Here is a 16,392-nt window from a genome sequence, read left to right on the forward strand (position 1 = left end):
AATTCTGTGACAGTTCTCTAATGTCTCAAGTGTGTGTGTGTGTGGCTTTTGTTAGTGCTGAGTGAGAGTGGGTAAAACAGTGAAAGGATAAAAAAGTAAAAACTGTTCAGAAGGTGTCAAGTGTCAGAGAGGAGGTCCCCATTGCTGAGGCAACTAAGCCAACTCTTCCTTGCATGTACAATTCACTCAGATTTATTTGCAGTATCCAAATGTGCATCTGTGCTCCATTCTGTCCCAGCTAGTCATGTAAAAAAGAGAAGAGGGAGCCTCAGAAATGCACAGGAAGTGGCTAGTGCAGTAAAGCTCTTCTCATTACAAGCCAAGGCTTTCCCCCCTGGGAGCAACTAATCAGGTTTCTTTAGAGAAACTGCTTCAAGGATGTTAGAGAAACAGTTTGCATATTATGGGTTGCATCTAGCTCACGAATCATGGATCTTCCAGGCATTCCCTCCCATACCCAGTCTCTTCCAACTCTGGAGTTTATTCCTGGGGTCATGGGACCCATGTGGAGTAACTGCTATAGAGGTTGGGTGGCTGCAGTAGGAAGGAGCGAAATCGCAACAAAGCTCCTGCTCACAGAAAAGGCTGAGGAAGCAAGTTCACAAACTTCTCCCCTCCCCACTGCAGCCTCCTGACCCACATGGCTACTATTTGTATGTGAGTTCTACAACTCTGGAAATAATCTTTTCCATGATCAAAAGGACTGTTGGGTGGGGAGGTAGCCAGAAGATCTGCTGTAATTAGCACCTTCTGCTGATGGATCATTGGATCCAACCCTATCTTTATTAAATGCTCGAGTCAAAATGTACTAGGCCTTAATAAACCAACTGGTCTATGATATCCATTTCCTGTATGGTGCTTCCACACATACACAACTTGGCCACCTAGTCATGCACAACTATATACAACCAGAGCAGGATTTGTGTCTTGCTGACCTGGGTGCCGCATGACGGAGTGAGCTCCCATCTCTAGTTCCAGCTCCTGCCAACCTAGCAGTTCGAAAGCAAGAAATTGCAAGTCGATAAATAGGTACCACTTCGGTGGGAAGGTAATAGTGTTCCGTGCGCCTTGGTGTTTAGTCATGCCGGCCACATGACCACGGAAACGTCTTCGGACAGCGCTGGCTCTTCGGCTTTGAAACGGAGACGAGCACCGCAACCCTAGAGTCGGATTCGACTGGCTTTTGAGCAAGGGAACCTTTACCTTTACCTTTTTGCAATGCTGGTGAGTAATAAAACTGCCTGGGCAATGTGGCAAGCCAGGGAGCACGGTCAGTGGCCTGGGCAACAGGGATGCATCCTCTCCTCCCTCACTAGAAGACAATAGCAGATCGGGACCACCAAAATGAGTGAAAGAATGGAACATTCTTCCCTCCCCTTTCTATGGCAACTTCCATGGTGAATTTTTTAAAAGTCACTACTTTATTATTTATTTAATTTGATTTCTATCTGGCCCTCCTCGCCAAAGCAGGCTCAGGGCGGCTTACATGAAGGGTTAAAATACATTAAAACACAAATTATAAACATCATAAAAGATCACATACAGAACATAATTATAAAGTGCTAGCGGTGGTATGATATTACATAAATAATCCCAGTAGGCCATGGTGGAACAGTCACAAAAGAGTACAGCCAGTGTTGGCAAACAGCTTATCAGACCATTTATACAGGCTGTCTCAGGCTGCTGGTAGGAGTATAGGGGTTTGGTTGTTAGAAGTGGTGATTTTGTTTTCTATAGTAGGCTCAATCTCCTAATTTTGTTCCAAGAATCCTGGCTGTCTGTATTTTCTAAAAAAAACACAGCTGAATAGTAATACATGTAATAAGCCAAGGTCACATTGTCAAGATAGCCTGAGGAAGTTTTAGCATTATCTTACAATAGAAAAGGTAGTATTGTGCATACCGATTTCCAGGAAGCAAAATAAATTCTCTATTGTCTGTTAAACTGTTGTATATTAAAGGGATTTAGAAATCCTCCTTATTCATAAATGCCTCCTTGGTTTGCTGTTCAAGGTCTGATAGCAATACTTTCATGTACAGGATGAGCTCTATTACGGGAACCATAGTAGATAAATGCTGTCATCTTGCTTGTGGATTAATACAATACAGTGCAATACAATAAATCAAACAATAGAAGAAAATTTGATCAAGGAAAAGTTGCCCTGATGGGTCCTTTGCAAACAGATAAGAATTTTATTATTAATATTTTTTTCATTTACTCACAAACATGAGCTTTAAAAACTTTTAATGGGAGGAAAGGGTTTTCAGCTGGTAATCAGATGTTGTAAAATGTAATTTAGAAAGAATTACATAAAGCTTTCTGTAAACGGAAAGTCTAACCGACAGGTGTAGAAGCCTTTCCTGATTCCAGCTTGGTCTGCCCTACTTCTAGCCAGGCTTCTCCATAGTAATTTTAATTGGGCACCAGCTTTTAACCATGCAACTAGGACAGTTCAAAAATGCAAGGCTTTATTGGATTGTCATATGCAGACTGCCATGGTTCTTTCACAACAGTACTATTCTGTTCTCTTTTCCTGACTTTCCGCTTCCTAGTTCTGTATCTTGGATAGCAGTATAATTATTTCCTAGGTAAGTTCTTTTCTCCTTTCTATTCTCTTTTTCTAAAACAGGATTATTGTGCCAAATTAGTACCTACATGTACACCAGACTTCAAAGGTCCCCGTTTTGCCCATGGACATGTGTCGCATGCAGAGCTCCCTGTACACAATAGTTTTGACTCAGGACTGATTTGGATAACAATAGGCCTGTTTCTGCTGTACAAGGAGGCACTGCAGGGACATGAAATCCTTTCCAAAAGAACACACAACTCAAATTAAGAACTGGATCCTATTAATTTCTATGTAGAATCAGCAAATTGGAGAATCATGCTCTAGCTCATGTATATCTCATCCCATTGCTCTAGAAGTTGGTGCAGGCTTTGACTCTGTGCTGCTCTATCTGGCGGGGGGAAACCCATATGCAATTCAAGAGCATTGCATATGAGATTTTCCCATGGTGTCAAGAGAAATTGAGCAAACTCCAGAGGAAGGTGGAAGACATGAGGGCCTGGCATGATGTGGTCTATGGGGTCGCGCAGAGTCGGACTCGACTGTGCAACTGAACAACAACATCAAGAGAGCAGAAAGGGAGGCAGGGCTGCAAGGAAATTGCAGAGGCAGTCATTCCATTCCCCTCACCTCTTCTCTCAGTGTGACAGACGTTAGGTTCCAGCTCTCCCTAAGAGCAACCAGTGGGAACTGATGGAATGGTAGAGAGAGAGAGACCTGGAAAACAGCAGTTAAGAGAGAAGTTGGGCCCTGGCAGCTAGGTAGTTCGAGAGGGGAAAGAGGATGTCTGAGTGAAGCTGAGGCAAAGGTCAGCTTCAATCTAGCTGACTAAAAAGAGTCAATTTGTAACACAAGATACAAGTGGGCTCAGAGTGGTGTACAACAATCTAACATAAAATGTATTAAAACTATCCAATATACAAGTCATATAATCATAAAATCAGAAACCTCCATGGTGCCACAATAGAAATCTTGACCCCCATAAGCATTGATGTGGGGGGAGGAGAGTGAAGAGGCAACTGCTAGATTGCTATGAAATTGCTGTGAATTGCTATGAAGAAACCATTGCTGTTCTCAACCATTAGCTTGGCCGAGCATCTCTGCCTTACAGGCCCTGCGAAATTGTGACAATATGAATAAATGGTGGGCAGCATGGGAACGGAACAGTGTATGAGCCCCCAACCCAATAACTCAGTGAAGTGTTTGAGTAGAGTCCTGTTAGTAAAGGGGACTGGGGCTACTCTGTCTGCTGATGACTCTGTGAGTGAGAGGAAGGACCCGAGGTGTGAAATGCTTATGGCTCTCCAGAGATTTTAAAAGAGAAGAGATGGGTAGCAACAGGTGACAGCCAGTGTTCCCTCTAAGCTGAGTTAGTGTGAGCTAGCTCACAGTTTTTTAGCCTTCGGCTCACACATTTTTGTCTTGGCTCAGGAAGGGAGGGCTCCAGAGCAAACTAATTTATGCAGTAGCCAAATCACTTGCTCACAACTTTAATGCCAGTAGCTCACAAAGTAGAATTTTTGCTCACAAGATTCCACAGCTTAGAGGGAACAACAGCCCAACCTACTGGTAACCCTGAACCTGAGCGAGAGGGGTGTAAAGGCTGGTAGGCAATCTGTGTGAGTGGAGAAGGAGTATTACACTCAGGCTCTCTTTCTGTTGCCCCCAACCCTTCTCTTACTTTCTGTCTCTTTCTTTCTCCCTTTCATCCATGCCTACTGACATTCCTTCTTTCTCTCCCTACCCTTCCCCCCTCTCTGTCACTGCCTTTCTTTCTTTTCTCCTCTTCCATCACTTGCTTTGATCCCATCTGCTGCCTTTTACACACAGCTCCTCTTCTGACTGCATGGCTGCTGGTGATTCCTCCTCCGTAAGTTTGTTGAAAAATCTTACTTCTGTGTAAATGGCACTGATCCACAGACATAAGAATCCACAGATCAAGGCATGCTTCGCTATTGCCATTTCTGGCCTCAGCTTCATGACCCTGGTATTCCTTGATGGTCTCCCTTCCAAATACTGACCAGGACCAACCCTGGTTAGCTTTGGAGATCTGACAAGATTGGGCTATCCTGGGCTATCCAGGTCAGGGCTGGGCTGCTGTTAATGAGAAATAAATCTGACTTTTCCTGCTTTGTTTTCAGTATAACATAAGCAGTGGAATGAATGACAGTGAGGAAAAAGCAGGTGCAACCACACTAGAATCCATGTTCTAGTTGTGAATTAAATTTCATCTGCTGTAGTGGCTTTTTAATGACTTTATCCAAGCCAGTAATGATAATGGTGAGATGTTTGAGGCCTAGAGCTGATCACACTTGAGACCTCTTCCTAGTGCAGTTTCGAGCTCACTGTCCAGTTATTAACACATCATAATGAATTAACTTGATCATTCTGATTGCTGCTAACTTTTTTCATATTAAGTGCTAAGATGCAAAAATATTGCAGAAGTAGCATTGCTGTTGCTACAAAACCAAGCATTTAAAGTCATCCTGGAAGATTCTATCATACCCCTGACCAGCCCAAAAGTGTTGATGGTATACTTGTTTGGAACAATAACAAATTGCCAGTTCATGGACTAGTCTCTTCATCATACCAACACCCCCTTCCTATCAACGCTTGACTATATACTAGCTTCCTAGTCGCAAATGGGGATAGGGGAACAGCAGTCCTGGAGACACCCTCTTGAATGTGGGGTGCCCCAGGGGGCTGTTCTTTCCCCGTTATTGTTTAACATCTACATGTGCCCTCTTGCCCAGATTGCCCGGAGGTATGGGCTTGGGTGTCATCAATATGCTGATGACACCCAGCTCTATCTGATGTTGGGCGGCCGGTTGAGCTCTGTCCCTGAAGATCTGCACCGGGCGTTGCAGGCCGTGACTGGTTGGCTCCGACTGAGCCGGCTGAAGTTAAACCCGGCAAAGACGGAGGTCCTGGGCTTGAGTTGTGGTGGTCCGGGGCTGGGGCTCCCTCTCCCGACCTTCGATGGGGTGCCTTTGGTGCCAGCGCCAGAGGTTAGGAGTTTGGGAGTGCTCCTGGACTCCTCGTTAACTATGGAGGCCCAGGTGGCAGCCACTGCCAAGTCAGCTTTTTACCATCTTCAGCTGGTGCGGCAGTTGGTTCCCTTCCTCGACCGCAGTGACTTGGCCACAGTGATCCATGCGACGATCACCTCGAGGCTAGACTACTGCAACGCTCTCTACATGGGGCTGCCTTTGTCGCAAATCCGGAAGCTGCAGCTGGTGCAGAATGTTGCGTCCAGGCTGTTTATGGGTCTTCCTAGTAGGGACCACATCCAGCCTGTGCTGAAAGCGCTGCACTGGCTGCCAATAGCATACCGGATTCACTTCAAAGTGCTGGTTCTTACCTTTACAGCCCTATATGGTCGGGGTCCAGCTTACCTTAGGGACCGCCTTTCCTCATATGTTCCCCCGCGAGCACTACGGTCTGGGACGCAACACCTCCTGGCGATGTGAGGTCCCAAAGAGGCCAGGCTGGCCGCTACCAGGGCCAGGGCTTTCTCGGTGGTGGCTCCTACCTGGTGGAATGAGCTCCCAGAGGAGATCCGGGCCCTGCGGGACCTTGCACAGTTCCGCAGGGCCTGTAAGATGGAGCTCTTCCACCAGGCGTATGAGTAGGAGCCACCACTACCATCACTACTGTTCCATCATAACCTGGACCTGGAAGAAGGAACATCACCATTTTCCGGAACAGATGATGCTGAGTAGGTAGAGCAGTTGTAATAGAACAGTTGTAATACGCCATCGGGTGGAATATCATGTTAGAACATCCAGAGCACTTTTGTTAATAATAATGTTACTGTACTGTAGTGATTTTAAATGGTTTTAAATATGTTTTATATTGGGTTATGCCTCCTTGTAAGCTGCCCTGAGCCCGCGTAGCGGGGAGGGCAGGGTATAAACTGAATTTGTAAAATAAATAATAAATAAAAATAAAAATAAATGGGACAAAGCAAATCTAATCAAATGCTTGTACTAAAAGGAAAACATATTCAAGTCATGGCAAGCTTTCCTGTGGTTTCTATTATATCTCAGCTGTGTGTTGCAGAGGGGAAATTGCTTGATCTTGGAGATCTTGCATGCCATTGATTATGATGGAGATAGATTGCAAAAGACAGATTGTGCTCTCATATAAAGTAGCTCACAGCAACTCCACGTTGCCGATGCCAAGCATTCTTTGCCATCCAGGTTTCTAGTGAATTTAGTTATATATCCTAATTCTCCACAACTGAGGGCTGATGAGGTGCCCTCGGCGTCAGACACACACAGAATGTAGAAATCAATACAATGATGCGTCTGAGTTGAAATAAAGCTCTTCAAAAGCCTGGGCCAGAGTCTTCGTGTTATGCAGATGTTATAAAGTCAAAAGAACAGATGCAGTTTTATACCTTTGTCTAAAAACAATTTTAGACCATCCCAATTCCCACAAAGTTCTACTGCACTCCCATTTCTGCTTTTTAAAAGGGGCAGTGCAGTTTGCTGGTAAGCTGTTATGTATTTATTTATTTAATTATTTAAACTTTCACCTCACCCTCCCTGCCGAGGCCGGCTCAGGGAGGCTTACATAAAACCCAATAAATACAAAAATACATCTCAGTATAAAATACACAATAAATTACACAATAAACAGTTTAGACCATTAATATATCGATGGCGATCCAGATATAATAAAGTGCGTTTAAGAGCACATTAAGCAGTGCATCCACTCCAGGTAGCTTCGGCTGGAAGTAAGTCGGCACAGGGCGTAGCTGATAAGGTGCAGCTCCTATCGGAATGCCTGCTGGAAAAGCTCCATTTTCACGGTCCTGCGGAACTCTCCCAGGTCCCGCAGGGCCCTGATCTCACCAGGGAGCTCATTCCAATAGGTCGGAGCTGCCAAAGAGAACGCCCTAGTCCTGGTCGATGTCAATCTGACGTCCTTGGGACCAGGGAGGGCTAAGCAGTTTTGTGACCCTGATCGCAGTGCTCTCTGGGGAACATGCGGGGAAAGGCGGTCCCTCAGATAGGCAGGTCCCTGACCATAAAGGGCTTTAAAGGTCAAAACCAGCACCTTGAAATGAATCTGGTATGCTATTGGCAGCCAGTGCAGTGTCTTTAGCACAGGCTGGATGTGCTCCCACAAAGGGAGACCCATCAACAGGCTGGCCACCGCATTTTCCACCAGCTGCAGCTTCTGGAGTTGCACCAAGGGCAGCCCCATGTAGAGAACATTGCAGTAGCCCAACCTCGAGGGGACCACTGATGGCAGATCATTGCGTTCCAGAAAGGGAACCAACTGCCTAATCAGCCCAAGATGGTAAAAGGCTGTCCTGGCAGTGGCTGCTACCTGGGCCTCCATTGTTAGGGAAGCATCCAGGAGCACTCCCAAACTCCTGACCCTCAACACTGGCACCAACGGCGCCCCGTCAAAGGCCAGTAGTGGGATCCCTACCCCCGAGCCGCTCTGATTCAGGCACACGACCTCCGTCTTTGTCAGATTCAGTTTCAATCGGCCCAGTCTAAGCCATCCAGCCACGTCCTGTAGCATCCGGTCCAGGTCTTCCAGGATAGAGTCAGACTGACCGCCCAACAACAGATAGAGCTGGGTGTCATCCACGTATTGGTGACACCCTAGCCCATGCCTCCGGGCAATCTGGGCAAGGGGGTGCATATAGATGTTAAATAGCATTGGGGAAAGAACCGCCCCCTGAGGCACTCCAGAAATTAGTGGGTGCCTTCTGGACTGCTGCTCCCCAAGAGCCACCCTTTGTCCCCAACCTTGGAGAAAGGAGACAAGCCATTGCAAGGCTAGCCCCTGAATCCCCATGTCAGTGAGGTGGTGGGCCAGTAACTGGTGGTCGATCATGTCAAACGCTGCTGACAGGTCCAACAACAACAGCAACGCCGTCCCTCCCCGATCCAGATGCCTCCGGAGGTCGTCTGTGAGGACGACCAGTGCTGTCTCCGTCCCATGACCTGGACAGAAGCCGGACTGGAAAGGATCTAGCATGGAAGTGTCATCTATAAAGCTCTGCAACCATATCACCACCGCCCTCTCTATTAATTTGGCCAAATAGGGCAAATTGGAAACCAGCCAATAGTTGGCCAATTTGGCCAGATCTGAAGATGGTTTTTTTAGGAAAGGGCAGACCATCGCTTCCTTGAGAGCCCCCAGGAACAGCCCCTCAGAGAGGGACTTGTTGATAATATCCCTAAGGGTACCTCGAAACCCCTCGTGGCCAGCTTTAATTAGCCAAGAGGGACACGGGTCAAGGCTGCATGTGGTTGGACGTATGGTTGAGATCAATCTGTCAACTTCCTCTAGGCTGAGTGGACTGAAATAATCCAGAATGGGACCAAAAGATGTGCATGGAGCCTCAAATTCATTTACTGTCTCAACTGTGGCAGGAAGGTTGCGGCGGAGCGACAAGACTTTATCTGTCTCCCCATCCCGTATCCAGGTCTCGATCACACACGCCAGGTCCGCGTCCTGCTCCAGCAAGAAGTCACGAAGGACTGAGGTCTTATTATTTATGGACCTGGCATTGCACAGCACCAATGTCGGAGTGGGGTTTTTAATCCTCGCCCCACTGCCAGCCATCTTTGGGATGGGACACAGGCGGGAAGGTGGCCGAGCTTCTCTATTTCTCTGCCCCTTCCCTCCCATTTCTGCCTGGTCCCACCGCTATACTTTCTCCTGCCCAGGAGCACCGGTATTCCCTGGCCCAACATTACCAGCCGCTCATGATCTTCGCTACCCTGAGACCACTAACAGTTGCTAAGATGGTATGGCCTAGTGTGGTCCTCCTACTGGTTGTTCACAAGTTCTCTTGGTGCTGTTTAGCTTAGCAAGCCTAACCTATCTTAACAGACCTTTCTACCCTACTAACAAACCATCCTATTAAAAATTACCTTTGCTCCAATTAGCTGCCAACACATTTCTAATTTCTGAATTGCTCTCTTTCCTGTAATTTACTCTCAAATACTTCCTTTTCAGCCCATGTAATTTGGCTTAGGATCCACTGATTGCCTTTTTATTTATTAATTTATTTATCTTCCTCTCCCCTTGCCCCCCTTTCTGATTTAGCCAGTAATATAAATAAAGGCTAATAATTATGAATGGCAAATTAACTTCAGGCTATCCAGTACCGATCTCTTATCAATTGATTTGTTAGTTCCTAGCCAGATCAATTAATTAATCAGTTCAGGGCAATTAATACAGTACAATCTATAATTCATTAGTTTAGACTCGTAATTAATTGGAAAAAAAGTCTATCAATCAAGTAATAATATCAGCAACTCCACCCAATTAATTAAGTCTAAAAACGAAGAAGAAAAACCTGGGGCTTCCCTGTAGGTTAGCAGCCAGACAATAGCTGTTAGTAGCTGGTCTGTGAGCAATGGTGACAATTACCTGTGTAAACAGAATATTTGCCTCAGAATATACCCCAAAGTTCCCTGCATCTGTGCATTGCAGAGTGAAACTGGTGGAGCTCCTGTTCTGGCTACTAATCTTGTCATCAGGAAAATCTGACGAGCTTCTGAGGAACTATAGAACTCCTTAGAAGGTGATTTGAAAACCACTTCTCTAAAATACACAAGCTCACCCTTCCATTTGCATAAGTAGTAGTACCACAGTAACTATAAGTTTATAACACTGTTGACCATTATCACCACAACAGAGAAAGTGAAAAGAAGTAAATATGACCTTTCTGCATTCAGTCTTTACTCCCAATTTCCCCAGAACTCCAGCCGATATGCCTTAGATTCAAATAATTTCCTTTCATTCTGCATTTGTAATTATTCTTTGGCACTTGGTGCCAGAAACTCAAGTCTCTGCGGATTATGCTAGTTGCATACTCATGGAAGAAAGTGTGTTTTGAGCCCTGATTGCTCTTATACTTTGGAGAAGCTAAGGCACCAGCATGATACTTCTCCCATTCAGTGCCCTGTGTTCTCTCTTCCTTTTCACAAAGCCCTGGCTGGTGGAAGGAATTTTTCCAGGAAAATAGGAATGATATTGAGTGGATGAGGGATTTCAATGGTAATAGGGCAATGTTCACAAACATTATGTAATGGGAATAACCCAGGGATAATATACACTTGTCAATGCTTAGTATCAAATCAAATTCAAACCATCAATCCATGCAGCTGTTTTTGTTTAGAGGGAAATGTCTATGATTGAAATCTGTTTGGCTTAGAAATGCTTCTTGAAAAACTGTTTTTTTCCAGTAGCTTTCCCATCCTCCAAACCACTGTGGACTCTAAACAAATCAGCAATTGCCCATGAGGAAATTTGTTATAATGTAAATTGGCCACCTAACATAAACCAAAGAGAAAGAAGCTGAAACAGGGGAGGGCAGTGGATGGCACTTAAATATTTGCAGAAACAATTCTGCTTTAAATAGTGGTATCGATTTTAAAACAAAGCAGAACAAAGGTTCGCGGCAAAAGCACTTTTGGGAACTGTGGGGTAACAGTGTGCTGGAAGCGGTCAGAGTGCTGATCCCCCTAAAATAAATACAGAACCAAGAAGAAACCCCGACACAAAGCAGCAGTGAAACTGGGAGGGGATGCAGAATGGAAGATTGAGATGTGCTCAGAAACAAAGGAAAAAGATAGGTGCAGAAAGGGCCTATGCCAGAACAGTATGAGAAAACGACTCTAATAAAGGTAGCAGGAAAGGAGAGATGGGTAATCAGACAGCAATAATGATCTGAACAATGTTATAAGATAGCTCAGTGTTCTGTTCCATATATGGATCTCTCGTAAAATTGTCTATAATTATGCATATTATTGATATTACCCAAGAACCAGTGTAGTCTTACCATAAAGGCCCTAAAAAGAAAGGGGGGGGGGAGATACAATAGCAAGTTGTAATAGGGCTTCTGAGAATCAGCTTGCTTTCACTAGAAAAACAAAACCACAAATGATTAGACATAAAAGAAATATTTCTTTTGGACATAAAAGAAGAAGCAGGAAGATGAAGACTAATTCAGAAAGCCCCTTCCAAACATTTGTTTTTGGCACTCCAGCATGGGTTGCCAACCTGCCTCCCAATGCCAACCTGTCCCCATCTTGGAGCAGCGGCCGAGACAAAAAATGTAAAATGGCTGTTGTGTTTTACTATAGAGTTTCTGTCAGTTCCTGGAAAGGCATGACATGTCTTTGGGGTTTTCCTGGAAATGACATCATGCTGCTGTCAACAGCCACCCCTGCCCATCCCCTGGTCTCCCTCTGGTTCGCAGGTCATGCCTGCAACTGAGACATGCCATGGGCAACAGGACCACATTTTGTGCAATACATGTGGTTATCTGTTTGTAAGAATGCGGCAATGTGCATATTTTCTATACACATTCACTGTTGGAACTCACAAATGGAACCCGAGATTTTTGAAGGAATGTGTATGCACGTATTGAAGATGTACTCTCATGAAAAATGTGTACTTTCTCCTGTTAAAACAAAATGTTGACCACACTTAGAGAAGAAGAGAAGAAGAGATTGGATTTATACCCCACCCTTCACTACCCAAAGGAGTCTCAAAGCGGCTTACAAACTCCTTTCCCTTCCCCTCCCCACAACAGACACCCTGTGAGGTAGGTGGGGCTGAGAGAGCTCTTGAAAGAAACTGCTCTTTTTCAAGAACAGCTCTTATCAGAACTACGACTTGGCCAAGGTCATCCAGCCAGGTGCAAGTGGAGGAGTGGGGAATCAAACCCGGTTCTCCCAGATTAGAGTCCGCACACTTAACCACTACACCAAACTTAATGGTGACAAGCTGAAGAGAGGAGGAAGAGGTATATCTGTATGTGTCTCAGTGTGTGTGAAGTAGATTTATCAGATCTCCCAATGTGGCAGGAGACCTCCCAGCATCTACCTGTTGTCCCTGCTTCTGCTTTGCAAGGCAGTGGAGAAAAATGGGGTGGGAGTCATCATGCCATTGGCACAACACCATTTACAGCACAAACCCAGAAGTGATGTCACCACATTGGCATGATGCTCTATAGTTTCCTCGATGGTAAGAACATAGAGTTTTGGTGGGACACTAGAAAACTACACTTGTGCATAGGATTGCCAAGACCCCTTGGCCCTCAGCAGGGGATAGAGGGGTAGGGTTGCTAGATGCAGGTTGGGAAATCCTTGGAGACTTGGAGATGGACCCTGGGGAGGACAGGGACCTCAGTGGGGTACAATGTCCACCCCCAAAAGATGCCATTTTATCCAAGGGAACTAAGATCTGGAGTCTGGAGATGAGCTATAATTCTGGGGGATCCCCAGGACCCACCTGGAAGCTGGCATCCCTACCTGGGCAGTGCAGCAATGCAATTTCTGGGTTTGCACATTGTGCCATCAGTGTGGCATCAGCCCCCATCCTGCTCCATTCCTCTCCTGCCAGTTGCCAGCCAATAGGTAGAAAGGGCAGCTTAGGTTCTGACAAAGACAAATGGCTGTGAGAGAGAAAAAATAAGCTTAGGCTTCAAAAGAAACCCTTAAGTTCTCCAGAAGCCAGTTGGATGTACACACTTGTCAATTCAAGCATGCATCCTTAGACCACAGTTGAACATAGGGGGTAATGTATGCAAGACCTAAGTACGTTCCTGACATTTTCCTCTGGTTCCACTTGAGCATCTCCTGTCCCTGAATAGCCAAGCTATATTCAGAAAGATAGAAAGCACACATAGTCTCAGGGGCTGAGGAGTATATTTCTGAAAGTATCTAATATGTTAATTGCTTAAAGTGCATTGTTTTTGGCAGTCTATTAATATGCACTCTCAGCAAGTGGATTCTGATGCTGTGATCAATAGAATTCTCACTGCTCCTTGGCCAGGGTTAGTATTCTGTGTAGGCAGAGTATGCAGTGGCTGCACTCAATACACTGGAGGCTTGAAGACATTAATATCTAGAACTGCTGTAATGAGAGGATTGTTTTAGTGGAAAGAAGCACTGATTCCTCCTCAGGCCTCTTTGCTGTTAGTATTCAGCAGGGAAATTTATGACAAGAACAAGAGTTAGCAGCATGAAGGACATGCCATAGTCAAACCTCCTGGTGGTGATGTATGTGTGTACACCCCAGGAATGCACAAGGCTTGTAAATCCATCACCTTGGGACTCGCATAACTCATTTCAACAGCACGTAATGGTACAAATTATAAAGTATGCTTTAACGAAGCATTTCAACATCAAAAACTGGAGTAATACATGAAAAAAATAGGGGGTAATGTATGCAAAGGCCTAAGTATGCTCCTGGCATTTTCCTCTGGTTCCACTTTAGCATCTCCCATCCCTGAAGAAGTGAGCAGTGACTCACGAAAGCTCATATCCTGCCATATATTCCGTTAGTCTTTAAGGTGCTACTGGACTCTTGCTCTTTTCTACAGCTAGAGACATACTAACATGGCTACCCATCTTAAAAAAATGTATTTAGAAGCAGGCAGTGTTTACAGTATGGGCCTCAACCATGTCTGGTAATCACAGCGACTGTTATGGAGGCCCTTTCCCTGAGTCATGTGTACAGCATTTGTTTATTTCACATGTTTATACACCACACTGTCCCATAGAGGGAGGCTATGGATAAGAAACCAAAATAAAAGAGAACACGAGCACAGCAAGCAGGATACAATTTATTGTTGAAAACCAGTTTCAAGACAGAAGTAACATCATCATTAATAATAATTCCCAACAAAATTTCATTAAAACAGCAGTACTAAGATTTAGAACACAAATCCTAACAGCCCAATAGTAAAATAAAATGTGATAAAATTTCAACAGCCTTCCAAGCCCATAAGCAGCAAATAAGATGGAGAGAAAATTCTTAAAAAGAACCTCCCATAAAACCCATAAAAAGTAAAGGTAAAGGTTCCCTTGCTCGAAAGCCAGTCGAATCCGACTCTAGGGTTGCGGTGCTCATCTCCGTTTCAAAGCCGAAGAGCCAGCGCTGTCCGAAGACGTTTCCGTGGCCATGTGGCCGGCATGACTAAACACCAAGGCGCACGGAATGCTGTTACCTTCCCACTGAAGTGGTACCTATTTCTATACTTGCAATTTCTTGCTTTCGAACTGCTAGGTTGGCAGGAGCTGGAACTAGAGACGGGAGCTCACTCCGTCATGCGGCACCCGGGTCTCGACCCATAGACCCATAGACATCCCAAAAAAACCTCTGAAGACCCTCAAGGCCCAAAAAACAACAGTTAACAAAAAGCCTGGTGATGAAATCAGGCAGAGGGTCTTCCTTAACCAATGTTAGGGTTGCCAGGTCTGATTGTCACGGTGGCAGGGGGATTGGGGGATGTTCTGGGAGTGGGCAAGGATGTCACACAATATGCATACATCACCCAGAAGTGACAGAGACACACTGGTGATGTCAGGGATGACGCTCTGGTAAAATTGCCCTCAAACCATAGAGTTTTGCCCAGAAACCAGCGCGTCATCCCCCCAATGTTGCTGACATGCCTATGTCACTTCCAGGTGACATCAGCGCTTCATGTATGACATCACTGCTTTGGGCGGTTGGGGAATTTCCTCCCACTGGCCAGCTGGCTGCTGGTGGGCAGGAGCCCACGAAAGCAGGGAATCTTCTGCCCCCACCTGGGGAATGGTAACCTTAACCAAGGTGCTGTGTTGAAAAGGCCCTACCCATATTGTTGAGCCACTGTACTTCTGGGAGTGATTGCTGTGGTGTAATGTGTCTTTAAGATCGCTTGGAGTTGTTATGTCCACCTGCAGGCCATTAGCAGAGTGGGTTTTATCAGTCCTCTATTTTGCTTGGAGAAAACACGTTGTGTTATCTGGTGATAGCTGGATTGAATAAACATTGTATTTTGGATTAAACCCTGCCTGAGGTTGTGACTGAGATTTGTCCTGGACAGCGGACATTACATGGTGTCAAAATTATGGACTTTGTAAGACCACCACCTCCATTTGTGTTTAAAGGCAATTTGGCTGAAAGATGGAAGAATTGGGAGCAAAGGTTTCGTTATTTTTTGGCTGCTATTGGAGCTGATGAATTCTCCCATGAACGGAAGATTGGGATTCTTCTAAGCACTGTGGGTGAGGATGCCGTGTCTATTTATAAAACATTTGTTTTTCTTAATGAAGACTCAAAAGACCTTGAAACGGTGTTAAAGCAATTTGAGAAATATTGTACTCCCAGGAAGAATGTTATTTTTGAGCGGTATTTGTTTTGGAAACATGAATGGATAAAAGGCGAAATGATAGAACAATTTGTTACTGAGCTACGGCTCAAAGCCCTAGATTGTGACTTTGGTTCTGTGTCAAATGATATGATCAGAGACAAGATTGTGTTTAGTGCGACTCCTGAATTGCAGGAAAGACTCTTGAGAGAATCAAAACTCACTGTAGAAAAAGCAGTGGAGATTTGTCAGTTAGCTGCAGCAACAACTGCACAGCTGCAAGCTATGACTACATTATCAAATCAGCCCGGTGGAGTCTTGAGGGCTGATAAGGATGTTTTTGGAGCTGCGGCTTCTGTTTTTGCACATGAGGAGTCGCATTCAGGAGCAGTAGAGGACTACGTGAGGGATAAGAGATGTGCTCATTGTGGCAGGGCTCATAAACCTCGCAATTGTCCAGCGTTTGGAAAGACATGTTTTAAGTGTGGCAAAAAAAATCATTATGCAACCCTGTGTAAAGGGAAACTATCAAGCAATAGCAGCAACTATCAGAAGCATCAAGTCCATGACATAGATATACATGGGTTGTTTATTGGAGAACTAACTCAGAATGAGACTGCTGTGGCTCAGAGGCCAGGATGGTATGTGACTATAACTCTAAGAGGACATGCAGTGGAATTTAAACTGGATACAGGAGCTGAGG

This window comes from Gekko japonicus, unplaced genomic scaffold (genome assembly GCF_001447785.1).
Source record: "Gekko japonicus isolate JY-2015 unplaced genomic scaffold, Gekko_japonicus_V1.1 scaffold392, whole genome shotgun sequence".
Taxonomy (NCBI): Eukaryota; Metazoa; Chordata; class Lepidosauria; order Squamata; family Gekkonidae; genus Gekko; species Gekko japonicus.